Source organism: Copadichromis virginalis, linkage group LG3 (assembly GCF_057382275.1).
Source record: "Copadichromis virginalis isolate Kocher_CV1m ecotype Utaka linkage group LG3, C_Virginalis_male_GT1.1, whole genome shotgun sequence".
NCBI classification, from domain to species: Eukaryota; Metazoa; Chordata; class Actinopteri; order Cichliformes; family Cichlidae; genus Copadichromis; species Copadichromis virginalis.
In genome coordinates this window covers 6,238,102-6,252,039 of record NC_140620.1, presented here as the reverse complement: position 1 = coordinate 6,252,039, position 13,938 = coordinate 6,238,102, and the positions used below count along the sequence as shown (strand labels likewise).

Sequence of the window (13,938 nt, the reverse complement as noted above, 5' to 3'; positions counted from 1 at the left end):
GAAAAGAACGCCAGGCAGAGGTATTTAACATAAAATAGATCTTTATTGTAGGCAAACACCTCAATAATCATATAAATGGCAACAACAAAAGGAGACAGCACCGCTGCTTTAATGAGAAATCAGGGAGGTCAACCCAAAGTGGTAATGACCACTTCAACAAAGAAAGCAACAATAAGGCTTCAACAGAAAGAGACAGCAACGCTGCTAGCAAACAATATCCAGGCAGGCCACACAAACTAATGAAGGCCGCCGTCACTCATGGGCAATCACTGCTCAGTTAAGCACTACTCACAAAGAGCCACACACCAGAAGGCTGGTCATACGCAGCAGGCTGTTCCACACCTAAGCCAGTAGCACACTCTGACCAGCACAGAGGAAATCCACTAGAAACCTCTCCCTTCCTCCTCCACACTGCTCTTCTCCAGCTTATATCACCCCTGAGGGTAATTGGTTGTAATGAGAGCAGATGAGCAGCAGGTGTGACCTAAAGGAGAAGGCAGGGGCAGAGAGAGACAAGGGGAGGGGCCAGAACGAAGGAGGAGGAGAGGGAGAAGACAACACCACGCCCACACACTCCCACAGCCTCCCAGGATGTAACAGTACCCTTGCCCCTGGAGGGGGGAACTGCACCCAGACCCAGGTGGTGTTACCCTTTTCCCTGCGGTGGGGGGAGGCAGACCGCCCCGACTCCGCAGCAGCAGGGAGGCCCCACACTCCAGACCGCAGTCGGACGGCCAAAACTCCTCCTCCTCCTAGCCTCCCCCCCCCGCTCCAGCAGGCCGCAGAGAACGGGGGTGAGAGAAGACTCCAAACCTCCCTCCACCCGCTCATTGTAGTGTTGATGCATGTGTGTTCTAAGGTGCAATTAAAGCCCAGGAGGGCATGGAGCTACCTGCCAGAGAGCAGCAGGTAAGCGCATAGTCCCTCCTGCTAGCCCTCAATGTCTACGTGTATTTAAAATTGAGAGGTGGGCAACGACGCCAGGGGTGAGGTGTACACCCTGATGGTAATTTGGATTCTGTGTATCGTGCCCACCCCCAAGATCCTATATGTATGTGTAATGAGAGTGTGAGTAATGTGAATGTCTAAGTTGTGGGATAAAATTGAGGCAGAGGCAGCCAGAAGGGGACGGGGGGGGGGGGGTAGCCTCCTCTGCACCCTGGTGACATACCCCTACTCCAAGGTCCTGCATGTGTGGGTGGTTGTGGTGGAGCGGGAAGAGGGAGGCAGCTGGAGATGGGGAGGGAAGCAAGGGAGGGGCAAGTGACCCCTCCCTGGGGCCAGCTCCCCCGCTGACCCCAGTAGGCACCCCCATACCGCCAGGGAAAGGGGGCCCAGGCCCATCCAGACCAGGGCCCAGTGCAGCAGCGCCTCCCGGCCCCACAGAGCCCGGGACAGTCCACCCAACCCCACCACAGAGAAAACTGCACCCACCCCACCATCCACTCATCTTCCAGACTACATGAGACGATAGACGCCCAGGCTGAGATCTTCCTCCACCTCTCCTGTATCTCCCCCTCCTGCAGAGAGAGTTCCTGAAGAGAGGAAAGCTCCTGCAAGATGTGACAATCTCCCCCACCAGTTGAAGAGCCCCCCAGGTGGCTCGATGCACCGGCGGCACCCTGCTCCAGGGCTGGGCCCCCATGCACCCACCCGCCCACAACCCCGGCAACACACCAACCAGGACCCAAGCCCCCGAGGCCCGGCCCGGGCCCCAGCCCAGAGACGGAGCGCCCCCAGAACCTCACGCCCATCCCGGACCCACCCAGGGGCAGCCAGGCTACCAGGTCAGTAACCCACGTCCGTCAGCACAGACCCTCCCCTAGCCCCGCTGCACGCAGCCGCGAGGAAACAGTCACCTGAGAGCCAACAGAGCCCCTAACCCGACATGACCGCTACCCCGGGTACAGCCCCCCAAGGAAGATGCCTCCGGGGAACCCCCCGACGCCCTAAGCCTGTCCCTACCCCCACACCAATCACAACAGTGAAGGCGGAACCAAACTATGACCCCCCACCCCCACTAGGTGATGAAGCTGATCAAAGGAGCCCAGAGCAATTGATCTGATGTGGTGGCAGAGGCTGTATCAAGACTAATGTAATCTAATAGATAATTTCTATATTGGTTAGAATTAAGATTATTTTTATTTTTCCAGGTCATGAGGACTGTTTTCTTGGCTATGCATAGGGCAGTGAAAACCATATGGGCGATATTCTTTTCTGAAGTGACATTATCTAAGCTGCCCAACAAACACACTAAGGGGGAAGTTGGAATGTTACATTTCAGACACTTCGATAAGTCTTCACATACCTCGCGCCAAAACTTCTGAACTGGTGGACAGAACCAAAGAGCGTGGATATAATTGTCCGGTGAATTGGTTTGGCAGTGTGAGCAGTTGCTGGTAGACGTAAAGCCCATCTTGAACATCCGATGACCTGTATAGTGCACTCTATGTAGTATTTTGTATTGAATTAATTGAAGACTGGGATTTCTAATTAGATGAAAGGTTTTTAAGCAAATCTGAGACCAGAAGTTTAGGTCTAAGTTAACTGATAAATCCGCTTCCCATTTTGCAATAGGAAGTGATATTGATTCTTCTGTTTTAGGAAGCATTCTGTATATTTTGGATAGTAATTTGGGGGTTTTAAGAGTAAGAAATTGAACCACACTTGGTGGTGTTTGTAGTTCAACTTGACCCGGTTTAAATTTCTTTTTTACTATGGATTTAATTTGTTGATATTCTAAAAATCTTTTCTTATTGATCCCATATTGTGTAACTAGTCCGTCAAATGAAATAAATTCTGCAGTCTTCAATCACGTCCGTCGGAGTCCCTGTCGGTCGGTCCGGTGTCGGTCCCTGAGTCCAACCTTCAGCACCGACATACGGCGCTCCTCTCTCTCTGTGCACGAGCTGCGCAGTCACGCTGGCAGCATTCAACCCAGCGTGTGCAGGAAGTGAGCGGAAGGGCCTTTCAAAGTAAAGTCTGAATGAAAATTGAGTGTTTAAAAGGGTTTCACTTGTGAGGCACATTTAAAAACGTTTCTCTGTCAGTTTCTAATCCAACCCCACACAGATGTTCCTGCTACTTCATCATCATCACCTGTTACCTGTCTGCGTCTCACCTGTTTTGATCACCGTTCATCAGATCCACTGTCTCTGAAACACACCCGATGACATCATCACATTTTTGGTTGAAAATCATTTCTGTTTGTTGGAGGGGATGATGCCCAGGTGTGTTTAGAGAGGTGCGGGGAATAGGGTGGCATCTCCTCCTGATGTATGACGAGCCAACCCCGACTGATGTGATTGGATTAAACAATCACAGTCACATTTCTTTCCCTGACTGAAGCATTAACATGCTGGTACTTTTTTAAAATGATGAAAAAGGTTTTAAAGCTTTAAAGTGAATTCAAACTACCAGCAGGTTCTCAGCTCCACAGGTCACGGCTGATTCCTTCAGCAGAAGGAATCTGAGTAAAGGAGGAGACCCAATCCCAGGTGAGTCCATCCCAAACATCAAACCTTGACCCACATGATGACACTCAGGACCTCCTCCAGGCTGGAACACCAGCTTTTAGGCTGAGAGGTCAAATCTTCGTGAGCCTGACAAATCGTCAAAGTGCCTTCACCTCAAACAGGAAGCGAAGAAAGAGCCACTGTGACATCACTTCCAGGACACAGGTGTGTTTCATTGCACAGAAGTTAAAGCTGTGCTTTGGTGTCATGACTTAAGGAGGCCTGTGAATTCATTAAGACTAAATTTTTGTTGTTCAACCTCCTGAAGAATTTTAATGCACCTGTGAGTCTCTTACACTCAGGTTTACCTGTCACAGGTGAGTCAGACACCTCATGTTAACCTGAACCCTCCGTCAGGTGTTTAAAGTAGATTGTTTTTTATTTTTCCCTGCAAAATGACTGCAGTCACCGAAACACATTCAGGGATGGTTTCCTTAGAAACCACCATCATCCCAGCCTGCACGTGATGCGTTCAGTGGATATCGGTAAACGGCACGAACATAAAAAAAAATCCACATCGCTGAAACGTTTCTGCTGAGCTATTTGACAACTAAGCAGCGCTGCCGTGTGGCCAAACGAGTGCACTGCATCAGAAATCAAACAAACTTCCAAACCACCAGATTTTTTAGCATTAAACAAAACACTCTTTTTAATATTGGCTTTTATTTCTCCATATACAATCAACAGAAGCTTTTCAGTTATCTTCAGAGGCATTTGTGATGATGAGGAAACATGAACAGATGCGGAAATCCGTTCAGTGTGGCATATCTCTGCGCATACTTCAGTGGTAGACCCAAAAAAATCCTCCACAGCTGATGAACAGGATCTGAAAGTCACGAGAAAAAAATCCAGCAAAGAGAAAAAAAAAACACACAAATAACCAACATGGAAGCAAAATGACCCGAGTAAATAAGTGAAACCAAAATTCTTTGTCAAAGCGAAGACATTTGTAAAAACGTACGAGTTCATGTTTCCCCGTGTGTCACAGCAGAGCAGTGTGAGGTGGAAAGCTTCCTGCAATAGAATGTGAAAGATTGTGCCAGAATCTCGTTGATCCATCTACGGTACTTTGAGATGTCCGTATAGACGTTGGGTTTATCGGGGTAGTTACAGTTATGGTAATAGTTGAAGGAAACGAGACCAACAGCCAAATCGTCGCACACCAGAGGACCACCAGAATCACCCTGTGAGGATTTTAATTTGTCAGATTTTTTTATACGTTTGTCAACAGAACACAAGTTTCCACTGAAAGCACAGAAAACATACCTGACAGAATCCTTTGGTTGTCTTATATCCACCTGCACAGATAACATTGGCAGGAAGACCAGGCCACTGTTTCTTACAGACCTGTTTATCAATGACAGACACGCCCACCACCCTCAGCTCATCAACAGATTCACCATCACGTTTAGTTTTTCCCCATCCAGCCACCTGACACACTTGATTTTCTTTTAGGTGTATTTCAGCAGATGGAAGCTGAACTGTCTGTACTCTGTGGCCTAATCGAACTTTCTCAGACAGCTAGAGACACAGCATGGAGTTAAATAGAAACATGTTTTTTCATATAGAAGCGTTTATTAAAAATGTAATTATACCACAAATACGTCACATAAAACTGATGTTGCAATAAATATGGACTTACTTGGAGTAACATGATGTCATTACCTAGTTCAATTTGTAGGTAATTTTCATGGATGATTTTTTTTTTTAATTCTTACTTTCTGCTGATCAGCCTTCTTCAGATTGTGGTTGCCGAGAGCGACGTGTGTGAGGCCTCTGAGGGAGTAATTATTGAGAGGGAATTTAAAATTTAAACTATTTTAAACCTGATATCTTGATTTCTCACTGTTACATGCAGGCTAATGTCAGCAGTGCTGTAACTAACGGCTGTCAGAGGTTTGTTTGTTGTTACATATTCCAAATGTCATTAATATTTGATGATGTTAAAGTTAATCATCTTTTATTGTCCCTTAAAATAACACCTGCCTTATACAATAACTTAGAGTGATCTGATGAATAAATACAAGTTTGAAAATGTTTTGTATAAACTTGATGAACAGGAAATGAAACTCACAATTTGTCACAGTGTGCACTAGTGAGCACAAAGTCTTCAGTGATGAGAAAACCTCCACAGACATGTCGACCCTTGTTATCCTGCACTGACACCATGTACGGCATCGAGTTCTCCGGAGCTTTTTCTCCATGAATAATTCCTGTTGCAAACTCTGATAAATAAAAGAAGAAGTTAAAGTCAGTGTGGCTTTTACAGCATTAAGATAAATCAGGTATATTTGAAGTCTCACTGATGTCTGGTAGACATGGTAGAAGACAAAGAAGAAGCTTGTGCAGACGGTGCATGGTACCAGCAGGAACCTCAAACCGTCCTTTACTCTGTAGACTGGCTAGATAAGACTTTTATACATCACGCATCTTAGTTTGAAGGCTGGACTATCTTCATCATCTCGACTTCCTGTCATGCCAACCGCAGGCTTGTTCTTAGCATTATCTAATGTTGGAATCTTGTTGGTTATGATACACACAGCTGTCACATCTAGTTTTGTTTTTTCCTGTTGGTACATTTAGACTTTATTGGCTCTCATTCTGCAGTTTACAGACATTTTGATCCACCTGAAGTAACCGGCACCGTCACAACCATTAGTGACCTCACGGTGTCTGCTGTGAGGACGGCTCTGGAGACCAGAGACAGCACACACTTAATACATATAACAGTCAGAGACACCACAACACTTATACTGTAAAATGATTTTTACGATTTGTTAAATGAATTTAGTTTAGTTCTGAGTAAAGAAGAGAGGTGTCTGTATAGAAATTTTCCAAGCCCCCCCCCCCCTTTTTCTTACAAGAGTGGTTAGCATCATGGAGAAAACAAAAACACGCTAGAGAGAAGAGATTTCATCAGCTGAAAGTGAGATTAAGAGCTGTTCAGTGTGCGATTCAGCAGAAACTCTCAGGTGAAACTGTATTCAACATCATCATACAGGCCTGCAGGTAAAAAAATACAACAGAAAACAAACTGAAGCCTTGCTGGGAAACATCCTATTTTTCATGGTTGGATCAGGGTTCCAAGTAGAGCTTCAACATGCAACAGGAAGAAATGGGAGTGAGACAGAACATTGTTTTGAGTATGCAAAACAACTCTTAAACTGAAACAGGCTGTTTTACAGTCCAATAAGGTGCCTTTAAAGTCTGAACTGAACTCTGGCTCATTTCGATTCCTCAAATTTACAGTTAAAGACCAAAAACACAACTGAATGATTGATTACATAAAATAAAGGTAGTGCATTAAAACCTCAAGGATGACAGGTGCACAGAAATGTACCTGTCCAGCCAGTTCAAGACATTTGTTGCCATGGTAATCTCCGTCATCCACCTCGCTGTCCCCTGGAGCCAGCATCACCCTCGGTGGGAGTTATCGTGGTGAGCATTCTGTTTACACACATATGAGAGAAGGAGAGATGCTAACAGCTCTCTGGCCTAAAATGTTGACGAATTGTCACCTAGCGTAAAATATTACGCTTAGGGAGTGAGAACGTGTTGCCCCACATCTCCTGTGTCCGCGCTTTATTCCCAGGATACCTCAGAGCCTGAAGCAGAGCAGCCAAACAACCATATTCGACTCCACCGTCTGAGGGATATCAATATTTTGGCCCAAGACTTTATTGATCTTATACACAAGGGCGCAAAAAGCAGCCCACCCCACCTGAACTCATGGATAATTAAAAGGATGAAAGCCTAGACTCATCGTCACCATCTCCTGTCTATAAAAGAGTCTTTTCAAAATGTGCTTCATTAGTTACACTTTGCTAGTAGCAGGTTGGATCTCCTTTTGCCTTCAGAGCTGCTTCACTTCTTCGAGACACAGAGTCAACGAGGTGTCAGATACATCTTCCACATATTTTGGTCCATATTGACACAACAGCATCACACAGATGCTGCAGACAAATCCATGATGTGAAACTCCAGTTCCACCACATCCCAGGTGCTCTATTCGACTGAGATCTGGTGACTGTTTATACTAAATTCTGACCCGATCATCTCAATGTTGCAGCAGACATTTCAATTCAGTTTTATTCATACAGTGCCAAATCACAACAGTTGCCTCAAGGTATGTGACATAGTAAGACCCTACAACAATACATAGAAAAGCCCAACAATCAGATGAGCAAGCATCTGATTGCTCATCTGATGCTTGCTCATCAGATGAGCAAGTGGGAAGGAAAAACTCCCTTTTCAACGGGAAGAAACTCAAAAACCTGTTTTTAAATCGGGATCAGGTCTGTAGTTGTGTATTACCAACAAGTTCTCGCTCGTCAAATGTGTGACGAATGGTCAGGCTCCCTCTGCTTCACTTATCGATGTGCAGGGTACCCCCCTCGCGTCGAGAATTGGCGTGCAGGGTCCTCTCATTGAATACTATAGGAAGAGCCTGTTGTCCGAAATCACATTGTAGTGACGTATACTGAACACAATAAATTATATAATGTAAACAACTACCTGAGAAAGTATGGAACGCCAGGACTGCCATAATGAATTAATTAAATACACCATTAAATAATTAATTAAATGTGTCAATAATTAATTAAAATTGGAATTAATTAATTAAATAAATAGTTATGACACATGTAATTAATTAATTATTGACACATTTAATTAATTATTTATGTATTTCACATTTTAATTAATTATTGACACATTTAATTAATTAATTATTGACACATTTAATTAATTATTTATGTATTTCACATTTTAATTAATTATTGACACATTTAATTAATTATTGACACATTTAATTAATTATTTAATGATATATTTATTTATTTCATTTTGGCAGTCCTGGCGCCTGGCTCTCATCATGAAATAATTTTATCTGTCAGCCTCACCCATCAAACTCAGGGGCGGGGTTAACGCTGATCGAGTCAAAACCATTGCTTAGGCCTGGTGGCCATTGTTTCTAGCACACAACAACCGGCATGTGGAAGCTAACAGAACTGAACTTTGAAAAACCCTGTTTGTGTGTCACCAAATACCGTTTTAATATTTTTTAAGCCGAGAATGTAGTGGTTTAATCTTCATGTGTCTGGTCGGTTTGTCAAGATACAGCCTCTTTGCAAAAGTGCTTCGATGATTTCGGAGATGTCTGCCCAGTCTCACGGCAAAGCGTGGGATAGACCCGCTCGCCTCGCAAGCAATCCCACCGACAAAGCGCAGGCCCCGGTACACAGCTGTAGTAACCCCCGCTGACTTCTTTTACTGAGGTTATATTTATCGGTGTTTTATTTCCTGATGTTCTTCTGTGTCCTACGTGTTTCAGTCGCCAATTCTGAATTATAACTAACATTAAAAACGTGTTTAAGGAGGAGAGAGAGCAAATAAATCTGTTCTTTGGGTTTTTGTTCAGTAATCAGCGTGACCTGTGTATAAACGCATAAAAGAGATAACGTTGGTGTTTCTGTCATGTAGTAACTGCTGGCTTTAACTGTACAAAGGTTGTTCGACGCTATGAAACACATACAGACTTCATGATGTTCGGCTAATATTTTTATTGTGAATATTAATCATGCTGACCTCGCTCTGTACACCACGCAGCGAGGTCAGCATATCCACGATATCCTCAGCTCCATGAGTTAACACAAAGTTTCTCAGCTGACTATCTAACTTCCAACTATTCCAGAGACGTGAAAATATACAGCATAAAGAAAAGTGTAAGAGACCCAGCAGCAGATTAGAATAATAGTTATACATTTAATAAATCACCAAATGAATCCAAGAAACGAGCAAACCTGTTCCGACAATTTGAGTTTGTATTCCCTCAGCTGCAGACTCGCTGCTGTTTAAATGTTTGAAAAGGAAGATTAGATATAAACAAACGTCAAACATAGACTCAGTCTGCCTTCACATTTGATATGAGACCAGCACGTATAGTGGCTGTGTCCTGTTTTAAGATCATACATGTAAAATTGTTGTCTGACCTCCGTCGATCCAGCCGCTCAGAGTCCGTGGTTACCATGGTTACTGCATAATCAGCTATAATGTTAACAGCTGGCACTGAGGAAACCTACCGGCAGCATGGGTGTTTATGTTTTTCATTGCAAAAGAACCGTCTGAATGGTTAACTGAAGTTAACTTGGATAAATTATAGTTAAGGAGTATCACAGATAACGCCCACGTGAGCTGTGTGACTGTTCACCACTACACTGAAATCAGCAGGCTATTACTGAAATACACGTGCTATATCATAAACTATGATATAAATAGGGAGGTCCTATTAACATGTTTAGTTTTAAAGGACACCTTCCTGCCTTTAGTCTCCTTCATGAGCAGTATTAGTTTTCTTCTAACATCCAGAAGTCTGCACGATGTGTTTCATAGTTTGTAACAAGCCTTTGACAGGTAAACATAACATGACCAAAAAAGAAAAAAAAAGAGAAAAAAAAAAAAAGAAAAAGAAAAAAAAGAGAGAGAGTGTTGACATAAGAGAAAATGCTCTCAATTATGGAGACGGGCAAATGGTTCATTTATGTTTGACGTGTGTTTATTCCTCCCTAAATATCGTCGGTGAAGTTTGCCATGCACGTCAGATTTTCCTGCGCATTTTTATACCTCTGCCAACAGAGACAGAAAAAAAAAAAATCACATTCTAACAGACAGCTGGTGCTTAGAATACAGTTGAATAACTATTAAAAAACAGATGATATTTAGATGATAGTTCAGTCTAACACATGTGCCACTGAACCATTAAACGTCTGTGAAACTATGCAGTTATGAAACGTAACTTTAACCTCAGCCAAACCGCTTTGCTCAGTTGTAAATAAAACAGCGAAGTAAACGTGACCCGACAGACAGAACCTGAGTGAATGAAGTCCAGCGTTTAACCACTGAGAGCTAAAACTCAGCTGAGGTTTCAAAGCTGTGTGCCGGTGATTGGACATCAGCCGCTGATGAAGTGCTCTGTAAGGAAACAAGCTCCAGCAGCTCTGCGCTCGGGGAAAACACTATATTTACTTATCTTGTGCAGAAAAATGCGCTGACATTGCTTTATATCGAGTACCGGCTGCCCAGTTAAACTGTGACTATCACCAGGTAACGTAGGTGTGTTTCTTGAATTAGCAGCAGGTGTTAAACAGCTGACAGATGAGGAGGAGGATGCATGCAGGTAAACTGAGGGTCTGTTGAGCTGATCGCTGGTTTCGTGAGAAAAATGTCAGCTCGTTCTTTATGTTACAGAAGGACAGAGACACAAGACCAGGCGCAAAGAGACGATCGTTCGGTCAAAATGAGAATCTGCGAATGCAACATGTGGAACACGGAGAGTGGAATATGTAAACAAACCGGTTAACGTAACCCCCTGGGTGCACTCTGCATGCTAACTGTTAGCAGAGCTAGTGAAATCTCTGAAAACATCTGAGCACTTTTGCAAACATGTTCTATGTTGACAACCTGACCAGACGTACGTCGCGACATTCGCGGCTAAAACACTGTTAAAAGTGTAGCTGGTGACAGAAAAACGGGGTATTTTAAAACTACACCACCACCATTGCTGCCTGTGATTTGATCTGCATTCTGGGATACCTGGCTGCCCCAAGTCTACACAAGCAATCGATTATCTATAATTCCAATTTTAATTAATTATTGACACATTTAATTAATTCATTATGGCAGTCCTGGCATTCGATACGTTTGGGGCCTGTTGGGTTGCACCTGCGCTCACATCACATCACGAAATAAAATGTATAAAATAAAAAATAAAACCACGTTAACCGAGACTACTGCTTCATCATTATCATACTGGTGAACATACAACAGGTTTTATTCTTATATTTATAGTATTTATCTTTTATTATTGATTTATTTTTGATCAACTCAGTGATTAACAGAGTAATGATGAATCACAATTAACAATAACAATGTTGTAGTGCATTACTGAGTCGTGTAAACTCACTGGGTTACATCTCTGTTATCTAAATGAAGACGTGCAGGTGTAGGTGTGCATTCCAGTGTGGATGTGAATGCACACATACATCCTGGGAGCATGAGAAGAGGTCGTACCTTGTTTTATTGTTTTATGGCAGGATAAACGTGGCTGTACCTGTTTTAGGCTAAGTGCCTTTTGTTTAGGTGAACTGTTGGACTTCCAGACCAGCAGGTTTAGGGAAGTCATTTATGGGGTCACCCCCCCCACACACACACACACACAGTATCCTTTGTTCACATGTATACCTATGTAAGATGTTATATGTTAATGACCCTATGCATATTCATGGAACCACAATAAAAGGAGTGCTATTGGGAACCTGGCTGAGAGTCTGACGGAGGTCAAGTGGTGGGACGACACTTGGCTCCAGGCAGGTCTCCCTCATGCATGAGTAAACCAGAGAACTTTGGTGCCTTGTGTCTTGCTTTTTGCTGCGTAGCAGATTGTCCTTAACGTTCCAGCGAATAGGTTCAAGCTACAAACCTATCAATCCATATCAGCCAACCAAACGACAAGTTCCTCCCTTTGTGCTTCAAATCCCTCCCACTCTGAGACAAGGAGCTGAAAGAGAGAGAAAAGAGTCAATTATGAAGAAGAGAGAAAAGTGAAACCCTCCTCAGAAGGTCTGACTCGCATACCTGCAGTTGACCTGTGATGGACTCCAGTTTGGCGTTCACGTCATCCCTTGCCGATGCCAACAGCCGAGTCTGCAGGGTGCCCTGGAAGAGCTGAGTTAATGTTCGACTCATCCTGGTCAGGCTCTCCAGCTGGATGACCCGAGGTCTCCCCTCTCGCCGCTGCCTCTGAACACACAAACACAAATTGCATCTGAAGCAGGAGGTGCAGATTTTTTTTGCTATTCTTTTCTAAATCTAGGCTTGATCACGTGGAGGTCTTTGGAAAACTTTTTTGGCCAGCGGACGACTGTTGTCTTGCAGAAAGTCAAATCAAACCTATGCGATACGCAATCAATTCACAAGAACACATTATAAAAAATAAGTCCAGTTCTTGCCTGATTTCAAGTGAATTCTGCATCAAAACAGGGTGACAGAAGTAAAACGAGTGCACAAAGCCTCACTTTGTACAAGCCTGCTATTAAAGTTCTCCTCTATGCAGACGACTTTCCTGTTTTCAAGGCACAACTTGGATCTGCTGTACGAATCTTATGGATACACACTAAATGAAACAATAGTGTGCATGACTCCAGATTCTGATCTCTCATCCTAATATGGTCCCAACATAGCAACAGCAATAAAGCAAATGTTGAGGCTTCAAAATACAAAGTCCATAAACCAATGGCTGACATGGGTTTTATCATAAGGGTGATAAATATACAGATTTCAGTCTGTCTTAGAGATTTGATGTTCAATTACCTGCAGATGCACTATACGTGCCTGCTCCGTGGTTTTTCACAACATTTTGCACACCACTATTTATTACAGGAAGTAGGTGAACTAAAACAAGTCATCTTTCTTTGTGAGAGGACCATATTAATGAAACAAACCTCAATGACATCATAGGGATCCCTAAAGATGCTCCTGCTGCTTCTCTTCCTCCTCATCCTAAGCTTCCTTCTCCTTGTCCTCGTCTTCCATCCAATTGTAATTCAACCTAATTATGTTTCTCCCCCTCCTCTTCCTCATTTTGTTGGAGCTGCGAACACAATTAATGTGAATCTGGATTAATTTGTGCAAACAAGAAAAATCTACAGCTTTTTGGTCAGAGGTGCTCTTGTGATTTAAGCCGGGAAGAGTAGATTTATGTGTTGATGCTACCTGCTTCAGCTCTACGACTGAGTGATATTTACACCCTGGCTGGATTACAAACTTTAACCATGTGCTGAACTTTGGCCCAGCGTTGATACCTCTTGTTAGAATAACGACCCCTTCTTAGCTTGTATGTATGATGGTGGATAAATGAAATATACAAAGAAAATTTAACTATATTACAAAAGAACATCTATCTTAGAAACATCAAATGACCGGAGCATAACTTGTCAGCTAGTCCGAAACTAAGTTATACAGGAACAGTCAAAGACACACCTTCTCATGTCACATTTCTATTCATTTTTATATTAGACAATAAAGAGTTATCTAATCTAATTATTCATTCAAAACACTTATGCATAGCTGTATTTTATACAGCTCATACAGAATTCAAAGTACAGGTTCATGTGACTATTTAACCCTTTAAGACCTACCATAGAACCAAGTTCGCCAGAGCTTATATTATATTTTTACATGCTGTGGAGCCATTTTTGGGAGCATTTCAAGTTGCTATACATCAATACAACCATTATAGCCCAAACTTTAATAATATGTCTGCATTAGGTGCATAGTAATTACATAAATTGCAAAAAAGTGCAATAAACTACAAAAAAATTGAAAATCGTTTTTGTTTTTTTAACATATATTTCTAGTTAGAGAAATT

At 42.9% G+C, this 13,938-nt stretch overlaps 1 long non-coding RNA gene and 1 pseudogene across 1 annotated transcript; both read right to left on the bottom strand.

The window, feature by feature from the left end:
- Positions 1-4,480: 4,480 nt before the first annotated feature.
- LOC146712468 (trypsin-like) lies at positions 4,481-5,873 on the bottom strand (annotated as a pseudogene).
- Positions 5,874-11,994: 6,121 nt separating this feature from the next.
- Positions 11,995-13,085, bottom strand: LOC146712467 (uncharacterized). The gene is made up of 3 exons (XR_014915959.1): positions 13,013-13,085; positions 12,147-12,311; positions 11,995-12,069 (listed from the first exon to the last, which is right to left on the bottom strand). It is a non-coding gene; the product is annotated as an uncharacterized LOC146712467 (long non-coding RNA).
- Positions 13,086-13,938: the final 853 nt, after the last annotated feature.